Source organism: Nicotiana tomentosiformis, chromosome 3 (assembly GCF_000390325.3).
Source record: "Nicotiana tomentosiformis chromosome 3, ASM39032v3, whole genome shotgun sequence".
Classification (NCBI taxonomy): Eukaryota; Viridiplantae; Streptophyta; class Magnoliopsida; order Solanales; family Solanaceae; genus Nicotiana; species Nicotiana tomentosiformis.
This window is the reverse complement of record NC_090814.1, coordinates 129,469,046-129,483,165: the sequence shown is the minus strand read 5'-3', so window position 1 is coordinate 129,483,165 and position 14,120 is coordinate 129,469,046. Positions and strand designations below refer to the sequence as shown.

General features: G+C 36.4%; 1 long non-coding RNA gene and 2 pseudogenes across 1 annotated transcript; 1 reads left to right on the top strand and 2 right to left on the bottom strand.

Moving 5' to 3' along the window:
- Nucleotides 1–1,205: 1,205 nt before the first annotated feature.
- LOC138907210 (uncharacterized) lies at nucleotides 1,206–3,384 on the bottom strand. The gene is made up of 2 exons (XR_011414987.1): nucleotides 3,008–3,384; nucleotides 1,206–1,702 (listed from the first exon to the last, which is right to left on the bottom strand). It is a non-coding gene; the product is annotated as an uncharacterized lncRNA (long non-coding RNA).
- A 1,329-nt stretch (nucleotides 3,385–4,713) lies between these two features.
- LOC104121079 (glutathione S-transferase U9-like) lies at nucleotides 4,714–5,850 on the top strand (annotated as a pseudogene).
- Nucleotides 5,717–12,132, bottom strand: LOC104121080 (large ribosomal subunit protein eL34-like; annotated as a pseudogene).
- Nucleotides 12,133–14,120: the final 1,988 nt, after the last annotated feature.

Below are 14,120 nucleotides of genomic sequence, written 5' to 3'. Positions count from 1 at the left end.
TAGGCTCAAACACGTAAGAAATTAGATAATAAACAAAAGCCAAATATAACAGTATTCTAAGCTCGAATTCTGAACCGTGAACTAGAGATCCTGGGTTCGGTCCCCTACAGAGTCGCCAGAGCTGTCACACCTCCTTTTTTCCGAGGGGATAGGGGAGTTTTCCAATTAAAGTGACATTAATCGAAATGAGATAATTTAATTAATTAGAGTCGCCACTTGGGATAATTTATGGTGTCCCAAGTCACCGGTTTATTTTAAAATCCCAAATCGAGGAAATTGACTCTATTTTTGGTCCGCGAAACACAGAAGACCAGGTAAGGAATTCTGTTAACCCGGGAGAAGGTATGAGGCACTCCCGAGTTCCATGGTTTTAGCACGGTCGCTCAGCTATTAATAATTGGCTTAATTATCTAATTTATTACATATTTTAAATCTATGGTGCATTATTTTACCCTTTAAACCTCTTTTAGTATTTATGAAATTTATTTGAACAAGTCGCGATGTCACGCACTCATTTATTTTTTTTACACATTACGAATCGCGCAACGTGAAGCGCACCTGCGATTTACAACATGTTTATTTTTATTATTGTTTGAAGTTATGGTCGAGTCACGTGAAACGCACACTCGGATTGAGGATTACGTATCATGATTATGCCACGAGAACCGTATCCATAACCACGATGATTTATTATTAATCGCGCCTAAAACAAACTACGATGTTTGTTGTTCTATTGTCCTAAAATTTGGGATTTTGCTTGTGAAGTTCAGATATTAAAGAGTTTTGGTAGTACATATGCCAGCGAATTACTACACAAATTTGTAAGGAAAAAAAAATTGATTCTACAACTTTAAACGGTTAAAGCCTTAACGATGTGAACGCTTTTAACGACTAACCATCGTGAAGTGAATTTAGGCAGAACATTAATCCTTATTGGACTCATGCTAACTGAATTAATCCAATGGCATATTTATGAGTTCAAAAGTCAATGACAGCACAAATCAATCCAATAAAGTGGCTGGCAAAGAAATGGCCAATGGGCCCATCGAAAATTGATCTCATAGGCCCAATTAGACTCTCAATAAACGAGTCCAGCCCGATTCTCGATAGTGCATCAAGGACTACCCAGTAGGCCTATTTTCCACTCCAGCAAACCCAATTGCATCATCCATTTAGCATTTCCAGTGACTAACTAACAATTATACTTCTAACAAAAGAAAAATTACATGTGTTCGTTTATCTTTACAGTTTGCACTTCAAATTCATACAAGGTCACTTAAAAATGACATGAAAGAATGAGCTATTACATCTGAATCTTCTAATTAAACAATTGAAACACCCCAATGAAAAATGTACTATGCTATCGGACCTATGAATTGAAATACTTGATCCTGTTACGAACTCAATTGTTTTCTCCTACTTTCCACAACTTCTCAGCCAAATCTCCTCTTCTGAACCAAATTACATGACAAATAGCAAGTAAAACAGATTTTTTTAAAACAAAAAAAAAACCATCTTCTAACATGATAAATATAGTAAACTTAACTTACAACTCAATTTATGTTTTCATCACGGCAAACAAATAGGACATACTATAATGAATATTAACCAATTGACACCAAGGAAACAACAAAGCATGAACACATCTATAAAATTTTCAATCAAACAAAACAGAGTTTATATCATTTGATCAAGGTGATACCTGGATACAACAAGTAAACAGAATAAGAAAATAGATCTCTGAAGTTGGAAATGAAACAACAGAATATAGCAGAAGCAGCAGCAGTAACAGCAAGAAAACAGCTTCAAATCCACTCCAAAATCCAACGAGAACTCAAGAACTACTGAAACAGTGCAATGGAATTCAAAGTGGCTTTTCAACTCTTTTTTTTTTTTTTGGGTTTTTTCTAAGTCTAAATTCAATTTTCAGATTGTTTTTCTGTGGAGAATCAGTGAATGTGTAGGTGAGGATGAATTAATGTCTGTGTAGTGAAAGGACAAGAGGTCTTATATACAGGGGCGGACCCACGTGGGGTCAAGAGGGTTCATATGAACCCGCTTCGTCGAAAAAATAACAGGGCGTATATATGTATATTTTACCTTTCTTCAAGAAAATGCTGCTATATATCGTTTGTTGACCCCGCTTAGCACAAAGGCATTGTCCAGCCCATTTGCAAAGTGGGTTCAAGTTTTCTGGGATGTCTAGAGTTCTAACCCAGTCAGCTACACATGTTGTTTTCCCCCTAGATACAGCACTTTTCCCCCATCATTTTAATAATTTATTTTGTTGACGCTTTTGTATATTTGTTTTTTATATTTTGAACCCACTCGGTAAAAATTCTGGGTCCGCCACTGCTTATATATATTGTGCAAAATCTGTCATGTGCACAAAATAAGGGAATAATTTTCAGAAAGCCACCCCTGAATTTCAGGAAAAAAAGCATCTTTTAAAACTTAATTGGACAGTTGTTGGACAGCTGTCCATTCAGTTATCCCTCCATATTTTTAGCCCATTAACTTCTGTATTTTACCCTTTTTAACTCCAAATCTGATCTAAATTCTCTTGTTTTTTTGCATTATAATCCCTTTTAGAAATTTCTTGACCAAACACCTAAGATTCCCTGGTTTTCCAAATTCCTTTGACCCCTTCAACTCTTATTAATGACAAATGAGCCATCATACAGATCAGCCCCAATAAACAAATGAGCAAAATGAATCTAATTAACTTGATAATTAAGACTAATTAACATGCAATTGAACTACTAGTAATGTAATTAATTAATTAAGCTAGACATGCAGAAGAAAGTCCTAGTAATCAACAAATTACTATCACTTTAAACAGCAGTTTAGCAAATTTAATTAAGGGTAATTAAAGTTAAACTAACACTGGATTCTATATTAAACACTGATCAAATCATAATTAACAAATGACCTCAATTAAACAAATTGATTAAGCACATTCTGGACATAGAAGAAAGAAAGAAAAAAAAAAGGAGAAAAGAGATACCTATCGAGCACCTAATGTAGGAAAACAAAGATGGCCGACTTGAATGGACTACTGCGTTCTTCGAGATGAGCCGAAACTAGTGTTAATCGAATGTTCTTGTTGAGAACAAACGATTAACACAAATTTCGGGTCGAATCGATCTTGGGAATCTTGAAAGAATGAAACAGGAAATTAGGGTTTCTGGCTATTTTTAGATCTGAAATTTGACGAGTTTGGTGGGGATTTTGGGGAAACTAATGGTAGGTTAGTGATTAGGGTAGGCTAAGGATTGTGTGGTACAAATTTGGGTGGGATTAGAGGCGGGCCGCCGCCGTAATGCAATTTCCGGCGGCGGCTTTAAAGGGGAGTGAGAGATAAGAGATGGGGGAGAGGGGGAATGGGGTTGGTCTCTAGGGTTTGGGGGGAGGGGGGTTCAGACAGTTTTATGGGAGGAGGGTGGTGAGTTCATGGCCATTGGATGGTAGGAGATCAACGGTTGAGATCAAATACCACCAAAACGGGGTCGTTTGGCTTAGATAGTGGGGCTGGACCGGTTCAAAAGGGTTTGGGCTGGGGCAGATTAGGGGTGTCTTTGGGCCATTGATACCGACCAAATTCTCTTTCTTTTTTTTTTTTTTTCTTTTTTCTTGATTTTAAATCCTAATCTAATTAATTAAAAACCTAAATCAAATCTAATTTGTAGAATTGAACTTTAATTATCTATTTCTACCATTTAAATAATTAATTAACTTAAAACTAATGAAAGAAAATTACTAATTTAAAACTAAAAGCTAAAAATGTAAATAAAAAAAAACTATTATTTTTGTGATTTCTATTTAATAATGCAACTAATAAGTGTAATTAAATCCTAAAATGCAAATAAACCTAAAATGCTATGCAATGAATACTTTAGACATTTTTTTTGGTATTTTCTTATAATTTTAAAATATTAAATATGCAACTAAATTTAAACAACAATTAACAAGAAATTCCTAGAAATCAAAAACAATTAAAAAGATTTATTTTTTGTGAATTTTATAGGAGTATTTTTCATAGGGCAAAAATAACGTGCTCACAATGATGATTTAATAAATCATACGAGTGTTTGTCGTGATTTTTAATCCCATGAATTGAGAGTTTTCCACGTAAAACACTGTTATGTCATTTACTTACTTACTGCTATGTGTGTGTTCTGTGGTAACTGTCTATACAGTTTGGTGGACTCAAACTTTACATCATAAACAACATGCTATTGCCATCTTATGTAAAATCTCATGGTTCTAAAGTCCTTATACCTCTGGAAAATTAACATAAAGAAAAAAGAAAACTAGCATACCAGCCTTTACGGATGTATGCCCTGATGTCGACTAATAGATAAAGACAGTCATTTGAAGAAGATAATATAATCTGCTCTAACAACTTATTTTGGGTAAAGGAGAATTATTGCACTAGTATAATTATCAGGAAGTGGAATGCACAAGGCCAAAATCATCCAAGCATTTGACCTTGTATTATCTTGGACATTCAGAGTTTAAATTGATTAAATATTTTATACTCTGTCTACTTGTCGTTCCAAGCAAGTTATATCAGTAATCTGCGGGGAGTCAAGCTTATACAGGGTAAAAACTAGAATACTGCGATAGTGATAGGCTTGTATTGACTAACGAAATAAAATACTCAGTCCTATATAATGTTAGCCGAAACAGAAATGGGCAGCTGCTGTCATTGCTCGTCTTAAAGACAATTGAATCGGCTGACAAGTCAAAAAACAGACAATTTTATAATCAATTTTCGGCCAGCTTTGCCGGAAACCAAAAATCTTATTATTATTTGCTTTTGTCAACTTTGAACAAATGGAAGGCTCGTGAAAGTTTCTGAAAATTTATATATATGGAAGCTTAAAGCAAAACCATGTCAACTCTCAGAAAGAATATTGGAGTGGAAAATGGGAGAAGAAAACAAGGTAACTCTGCATGGAATGTGGCTTAGCCCTTATGTGAAGAGAGTAGAACTAGCTCTCAAAGTAAAAGGCATACCTTTTGAGTATGTAGAAGAAGATCTAAGCAACAAAAGTTCATTGTTCATTGCTCCTCAAATACAATCCAGTTCATAAGAAAGTCCCTGTTCTTGTTCACAATGAAAAACCAGTAACCGAGTCCCTTGTCATTGTTGAATACATCGATGAAACATGGAAGAATGGACCTCGACTCTTGCCAGAGGAACCTTATGAAAGATCCCAAGTTCGATTCTGGGCTTCTTATATCCAACATGTAAGATCAGAAACTCCATTTTTATACTATGCATCCACCCATTTTCATGTAGCAAAAGAATCTGACTATCAAATTATCCGCGTGTTTGCAGGTGATGGAGTGCATGCTTAAGATATTCACAGCAGAAGATCAAGGAAAAGCCTGTGAGGAATTCTACCAGAAACTAGGCGTTCTTGAAGATGGAATGAAGAATATGTTTCCAGGGGGCAGTCCTGTGAAAGGCAGGAACATAGGGCTCCTAGATATCTTGATCGTCGTTGCATTTGGTGCGTATAAAGCACAGGAGGAAGTGTTCGGAGTGAAGTTTTTGGACCCAGAGAACACCCCCCTAATAACCTCATGGCTCAAAAGCCTACTTGAACTGCCCGTGGTTAAAGAAAGTGTTCCCCCTCATGACAAGGTGGTTTCATTTCTTCGATTTTTCAAAGAAAGCAGCTCTAATGCTCAGGCTTAGTGAGCTTTAAATGTGTTCTGTTTTTGTCCTTATGCTCCTACTGTATTTGTACTGGTGCTGGTCTGCTTTGTAATAAGGCTTATGGTCATAAGAATTCAATATGCTGCTATCATTTGGTTGAAATATAGAGTACATTGCTGCAAAGCACTTCTGCTGCCTGATTTTTCCTGCATCAAGATTATTTACCTCATCAAAGAACACACATTGACAGACTAATCAAACAGCAATAATAATTTAAAAAAAAAGTTGGATAGCATTTGCACATAATAACTGAAACTATCCTTCAAATGGAGGAGATACAGTGCTCTATTGATGAGAGGATGATGATATATGAAAATTCAATGTTTTCTCCTAACCGGGCAAGCAAGTTGGTGTGCGCCATGGCTTCAAGATCCTTAAATTAGACGAAACAAGTTGATCGTTCACTTTAATTAAACAGATCCATCAAACAAGAACAACAGAAGTGGTGAGCTATATTGTGTATTTGTACAAGCTATCTCTTGGATCACTGTATTCTTGTTTTAACCCCCTATATTCAAATGCATCCAGCCTAACTGCAGCTCTTTGGAATCCAAACTACAACCACTAGAGAATGCATACATCTACTTGCTTTTGACACACTTTTCATTCACCGCTAATCCAAAAGGCATAAATTTAGGCTGCAATGTAACAAAAAATCTTAGATTGTATGGAATGACATAATGACAGTAAAAAACTCATTTTGACACAGAAAAAACCAAGTAAAGCAAAAAGAGCTTGTTTAAAGCGCATCTACTAATAACTTGAATGTCAAAATTATTTCAGAACTTAAAATGAGGAAGTTCCTCTAATTCAGCTCAACTCTTACCTGCCAGCGTCTCTTTGGCTTTTTGGATCTTCAAAACCTTCTTTGCAATTTTCTGCTCTTCCACCAAGAAAGCCCTAATAATCCTGAAAAATCAGCATGAATCCAAATACGACTCAGATGAACATGAATTGGAAAAATATACATGGCCAAGACAAACATATATGAAAAGAGCAAACCTTTCTCTCACTGCTCCTCCGGACAATACTCCACCATAGGCACGGTTCACAGTCCTGTCCCTACATAATCTGAATCTCTTATACTCAGCTGGTCTCAAAAGTGAGGGATCTGCAGGAACACAAGCTCTGGGTTAGCAAATTGGTCTAAAATGCTTACATATTGTCAACAAGTATGAATCCAAAGTAGATTTCTTTGTTCATTCTTGGAGTTCGATATTTTTCCTATTTCAAGATCTTCCATACTATGTGATAATATAGCTCCCTACTCTCATTAGTTGTATCATGGTTTTTTGTATTGTTAGAACATTGTTATTTGTCCAAACTATTTGTGTCCAAAATCTGATAAATACTTTCAATGCCTTTCGAATAAGTAAGATGTAACTTTATCGTTTTTGCTAGTTCTTTCCTTCCAAGAGTAAGCTTCACCTTTATCAATGCAAAATGTGACAGCTATTAAATTTGACCATTATAATTACACTTTAGTAGCCATCAACTTCTGAATTCGTATAAGGTTAAAGTGTCCGACCTCACTTTTTATTCATGTAAGATGTATATTCTTTGTGTTTTGGTGTCAAATTTTTTTATTTTTCGCTCTCTTTTAGTCACATCACATAGTTAATAAGTGTCTTTAGGGTATTGATAATCTATGTTGCTTGAACTCTTCAAAAATATTATCGTACCCGTATTAGATGCACTACTTTTAGAGGATCCACCACGCACCAATGAGTATTTTGAAGAGTCCGAGCAACATAATTGATGATGACAATGTATTCATAGTACATGCATGTGTATCAAGAGTTCCCAGCTAGGTAAATTTTTATTGTATAGAAATCAACACTTCCCACCAATTCTTTCTACACTTCTTTTATGTGGGAGTAAATTTAGAAGAATAGTGCAAGTATAGTGGGGTGAAAACATAGTGTAAGTAATACTTCAGTGTAAATATAGTGTGTATGTGTAGCTAAAAGCACTCATTAGCTACTTCATCAACAAAAAAATAACACTCGTTAGCTATCTGATGTGATTAAAGATACTGAAAATTCAAATTTCGACTCAAAAAACAAATCTATTCGTAAGGAATACAATGGATATCTGACATGCACGAAAAGTGAGCTTGGACATTTTGGACATAACACTTTATCTTAATGCGAATACAAAAGTGACGGCTACATAACAACAATATAATGGTCAGCTTTAGTAGATATCACCTTTTGTATTGCAAAATGTGAAGCTCGTTTCTGAAGGAAAAGAACTACTAGCAGGAAAGGATGAAGTTAACCGCTTATTTAGTCAAATGGAATTGAAGCCATTTTATCAAAGTTTGGATGTTTTGTGAAACGAATATTTGGACAAATAACAGCGTCCATGGCCATGATACAACTACTAACTAAAGATAGATAGGAAAGCTAAAGTTTGCATTTAGCACTATCCACTTCTAGTATGGAAGATCTTGACAAAGGACAGAATATTGAACTCCAAACAAATAGATGTCTTACATCCATATAATGCATGAGGCGGAGAATCAATTAAGTGACAAATGGACCAAATTTTCAGATCTAATTAATTAGATGGCTTTGTTGATTATTTAATGGAAAATCAAGTGGGCCAAGCCCATCAGAGTAAAAAATTGACCCACTAGCCACTTAATCAAAATTTTAAGATTCGGGATCCAGATACTGAGATTTCACAAAAAAAGTATCCTAATTATGAAAGATATTTTGTGGTTCCACAAAGGTATGTCATCAAAATCCACTCCTACACTTTTTGTTGGACTCATAAAGCCCTTTGCCTTTTGGTTTCCAGCAGCCCATGATGCCATTTCATTGGATACAAGATGAAAGACTTTCTGGGTTGTGAGAATTTTTAGCTATGAAACAAAGCAGAGAAACAATGGTGTGGTCTTTCTGTCTATACTTAGTCTTCGGAGGGAAAGAAGTTGATGGAGGAAATGACTTTTGCTGACAAAGTTCAAGTAGGCAAATGGGTTACCAAGGAAATTAGTACTTTTTCTTGCTTTTGACGGTGCTTTGTAAATATTGCATCAAATGATATGTGATTTGTATAGTACTATTTTATTTTGTAAAGATTTGTTAGTCCTAAGACACGATATTCATATAATAAATCTTTAATACTCTCTAATCAAGAGATTAGTTAATTAATGTACCTTATTTGAAAGCTATATAATCATAATTATTGTTTGATTAATTTATGTCAAGTGTAAATATCCTGTTATCGGTTTAATTAGCAAGATAAAGTCAATCTTTAGTTCCAGTCAAATATATAATTACATTTCAAGTATTTCGATAGTTCAAAACTTATGCTAATAGACCGGCCATGTTGTACGGGGCAGAGTGTTGGCCGGTTAAGAACTCTCAAATCCAGAAGATGAAAGTAGCAAAAATGAGGATGTTGAGGTGGATGTGCGGGCATACTAGGATAGATAAGATTAGGAATGAAGATATTCGGGAGAAGGTGGTCGTGACTCCTATGGATGACAAAATGCGGGAAGCAAGGCTCAGATGATTCGCGCACGTGCGGAGGAGACGCCCTGATGCTTCGGTGAGGAGGTACGAGCGGTTGGCCTTGACGGGTACGAGAAGGGGTAGAGGGCGGCCTAAGAAGTATTTGAGAGAGGCGATCAGACAGGACATGACGTGGCAGCAGATTTCCGAGGACATGACCCTTGATAGAAAGGTGTGGAGGTCGAACATTAGGGTTGTAGGTTAGCAGGTAGTCGAGTCTGGGGTGAGGCTAGTTTGATAGGGTTGGTCTTAGACTGCTATTGGTTAATGTTGTATTCACATTATTCTTTCGTTTTTTTATAGCATCGGGCCTTATTTTTTGGTTTTGTTATTGCATTTCAAATATTTTCTAATTCTTTTGATGTTGTTATTATTTTTTGGTTTCTGTTTGATGGTACTGATATATTGTCCTTTCTCTTCTCGTCTTTTCCATCTTCTTGAGCCGAGGGTCTTTCGGAAACAGCCTCTCTACTCTATCTGGGTAGGGGTAAGGTTTGCGTACACACTACCCTCCTCACACCCCACTTGTGAAATTTTACTGGGTCGTTGTTGTTGTTGTAAAAACTTATGCTGCTAGAATATTCAAATCTATTTAGACTCATTAAATGATTGTAATTTTAAAAAAATAAATATATTTAGTCATTAAAATCTAAATATTTAGATTCAGACCAGTGTTATCAAAGGCAGAAAGCACAAAAAGCTCTAAGTTTTGTTGAGACTTTAAGCGCAAATAAAACATGGGCTTTAATAAAGAAAGGCGCAAATGAAGAAAACTACAAATATATATGTGTAATCCAAGACTAATACCTATAAGCATGAATGCAAATATGTAGACAAAGAAATTAAGAAAAATTTACGATAAGTTGAAACATCAATTGTTTAGTGTCGCTTCTTCAGGATTACGCTCATTGACAAGGAAAATATGCCTTAGAGCCTTGATGACAACATTGAAGCGTCCGCTAAGTGACGCAAAGTGCTCAACATGTTTTGAGTCTCGATTCAGGGTTTAAGCACGCTTTAAGCGTGCCTTTGATAACACTGATTCAGACCTAAAAACAAATGGGCTTAATGACTGAAATCCTAATGACTAAGATTCTAACTTTCGTTAAATTCAACCAAATGAAGCCCTGAGTAATGTCCAAAAATATGTCCATATGTATATACACATCATAAGTTCTATAGACTGTAATTACTTGTTTATATGTAAACTATTAAAATAAGCCAAAGTATAATTAAGGAAATAACTCAAACATCCACTTTCAAAATGACGAGTTGCTACATCACTACGGTACGAGTTAGAGGTAAACTTACAATTGATAATTTGCACTCAATTAACAAGGTTGAATCAACACAGGGAGAAAGAATACTGGATGCACTTCACATCTAGCAACCAATGTTTGGGTAACTCGATCAGGGAAGAAGAAGAAGACCGGTTATCAATTACAATTAATCTTTATTATGTTTACATTCAAAAATGTATCCTCACCCAAAATCATAAAGAATGATTTTTCTAATCCAGTAATACATAGACAATGCCCCAACCTCATTTGAGTCTAACTATGCCCTTTTGACATCTTACAGATTCCAAAACACTCTTAAACAACTCAATTAACCCCTTGAAAGAAAATATAGGTTCACCGTGATCTAGGTCGACTCATTATTCTATATCACCACAATCAATCGATTCCACACATATAGACAACAACATTTTGTTATAAAATAGGAGGCAATGTGAATTCTAAAGTTTTAACTTTAAACTAGAAACAGGAGGGGTCATAAGGGCGCAAACGTCCTATAGGAGCAAAAAACAACCAAATTGATTCATCGAGGACACTAAACTAACACAAATCTAAGACACATTGTGAGCCACGATGCATTAAAAGGAACGGGAAAGGGTCAGAAATGCCCTTAACGTATTAGAAATGGCTCAAAAATGCCTCCCTTTTACCTATGAGTTCAAATTTACCCTTAATATTATTTTTAGGCTTAAAAATGCCCATCTCTTAACAGAAAGATGACATGACATTGATGAACATTTTAATTAAACATGTAGCATTAATTTAGTCCGGAAAAAAGTAGATTTTTTTTCTTCTAAAAACTGAAAAAAATAAAAATATTTTTTTCCAGTTTTTACAAAAAAACTGCTTTAAAAAAAGGAGAAAAATATTTTTGTAAAAACTGAAAAATAATTTTTTAAAGCAATGTTTTTGTAAAAACTGAAAAAAAATATTTCTTCTTCTTCTTTCTTCCTTGTTTGTCCATATGCTTTCTGAATTCATTTTTTATATATTTTAGTTCTTTTAATGAGGGAGGGAGCCGAGGGTCTATTAGAAACAGCCTCTCTATCCCAGGATAAGGATAATGTCTGCGTACAAATTACCTTCTTCAGACCCCACTAGTGAGATTATATTGGATTGTTATTGTTCTTGTAATTCTTCTAACGAGTCAGTATATCAAAACCTAAATATTTTACTTTTTTTCAAAAATGTCCTCTTTCCGGTGACAGCACACTTTGGCCCACTAGCGCGCTTCTTGGTGCTCTGGTACACCAACTTCCCACCTATATATTCCAATCAATCCCATCAAATACCTCAACAATTATTCGACGTAACGCCTACAAAAAAACTAAGTAAACTCAAGAGACAGAAACAGCCAAATAGCGAAGCTTGATCTTTCAAAGCAATGGTCTCATACTAAGAACCAAAAAATGTATTATCAGGAGTCCATTCAAAGAACTATGATTTTAAGGAGTTTGAAATCCCAAGTTACAAATTAATGTAGACACGGTGGTGAATTGTACCAGAGGTTTGGACAACAGTGCTGGTTGGATTTGGTTGCATAGCTATTACGCTTCCGGTAAATCAGTCGCTGCACCATCTTCCCAACCCCTCTCGCACGCTCCGAAACACTAAATTAAGCCCTAACTCATAATTTTCCCTTCACTTAAAGGCGGATAAGGCACTGAGCAAACAACAACAACAACAACAAACCCAGTTTGATCTCAACAGGTGGGGTCTGGGGAGGGTAGACTGTACGCAAACCTTACCCCTACCTAATGCAGGTAGAGAGGCTCAGGAAGGGCAAGAAGAAGAAGAGGAAAGCAAGAAAGGAAGAAAGATGGAAGAGAAAAGAAAAGGGAGAGATATAAGATAAGTAATACCAAATAATAGCAACAGGGAATACAATACCTGAGACGAACAAAACCACACAACGTAATAAAAATCTAAGAATATGAAGGGACATGCATGCTACTAAGACTATCGGTGAACAACTATAAACTACCTACTAACCTTCTACCTTAATCCTCGACCTCCACACCCTCCTATCAAGGTCATGTCCTCAGTGAGCTGAAGCAGCGCCATGTCCTGCCTAATCACCTCTCCCCAGTACTTCTTAGGCCTACCTCGACCTCTTCTCAAACTCTCCATGGCCAACCTCTCACACCTCCTGACAGGAGCATCAATGCTTCTTCTCTTAACATGTCCGAACCATCTCAGCCTTGACTCCCGCATCTTGTCCTCCACGGAGGCTACTCCCACTCTGTCCCAGATAGTTCATTCTTAATCCTATCTCTCCTGGTATACCCAACCATCTATCTCAACATCCTCATATCTGCTACTCTCATCTCCTGCACGTGGGAGTTCTTGACAGGCCAACACTCAGCCCCATACATCATAGCCGTTCGAACCACCACTCGATAAAACTTACCCTTAAGTCTTAACGGCACATTCCTATCACACAAACACCGGAAGCGAGCCTCCACTTCATCCATCCCGCTCCGATGCGATGTACGACATCTTCGTCAATCTCTCCGTTACCCTGGATAATAGACCCGAGATACTTAAAACTCGCTCTCTTGGGGATAACTTGAGTATCAAGCTTAACCTCTACGTCTGCATCATGGGTCCTGTCACTAAATTTGCACTCCAAGTATTCTGTCTTGGTTCTACTCAGTTTGAAACCTTTAGATTCCAAGGTCTGTCTCCAAACCTCTAACCTCGCGTTAACTCCGCTACGCGTCTCGTCAATTAACACTATATCATCGGCAAATAGCATGCACCAAGGCACCTCCCCTTAGATGTGACGCGGCAGTACATCCATCGCCAAGGCAAATAAAAATGGGCTAAGAGCCGATCCCTGGTGCAACCCCATCACCACAGGGAAGTGCTCCGAGTCAACCCTCACAGTCCTCACTTGAGTCTTAGCATCATCATACATATCCTTAATCACCCTAATGTACGCTACCAGAATTTAACTACACAGAATAAGGGCAAATAATACCTCACGGAAGGAAAATAGGAATTTATAAATTTAAAGAAAAACACAAATAACCAAAAAAAAAATAAGTGCAGCCATAGAGAAATATCAACAAGGGTACTCCCGAGATACCACCTTGTAATCCCAAATCATAAACAAATTCACAATATCTCATTTCCTTATATCACCGCGGGAGCCTTCACATTTAATTTTAAAGAAAATATTTTTTCCGAAATAGCATCCCGCGTTTTAGCCACCCTTATCGCACCGCATGACTTTTAGTAGTTCCCCTACCAGCCACGCGTATCAAGCCACCATTATCTCACCGCATGCGTTTCAACACCCCAGGCCTTATACCACCGCATGCGTATCAATATCACAATTTGCACCTCAAGTGCCCAAATATTTTAACTTGCTAAAATAAATCAACAACAATATTATTTCCACAATAAGGAGCTTACGGCTCAATCACAATAAATACAAAATCTCACAAAATATTCGGAAGTGAATAACTTAACAAAAATAATATTTAACAAATTTAACACCTTGCCTCAATACCAAATTTTTAATATCAAATACTTCATATTAATAATAATTCAATTAAGAAA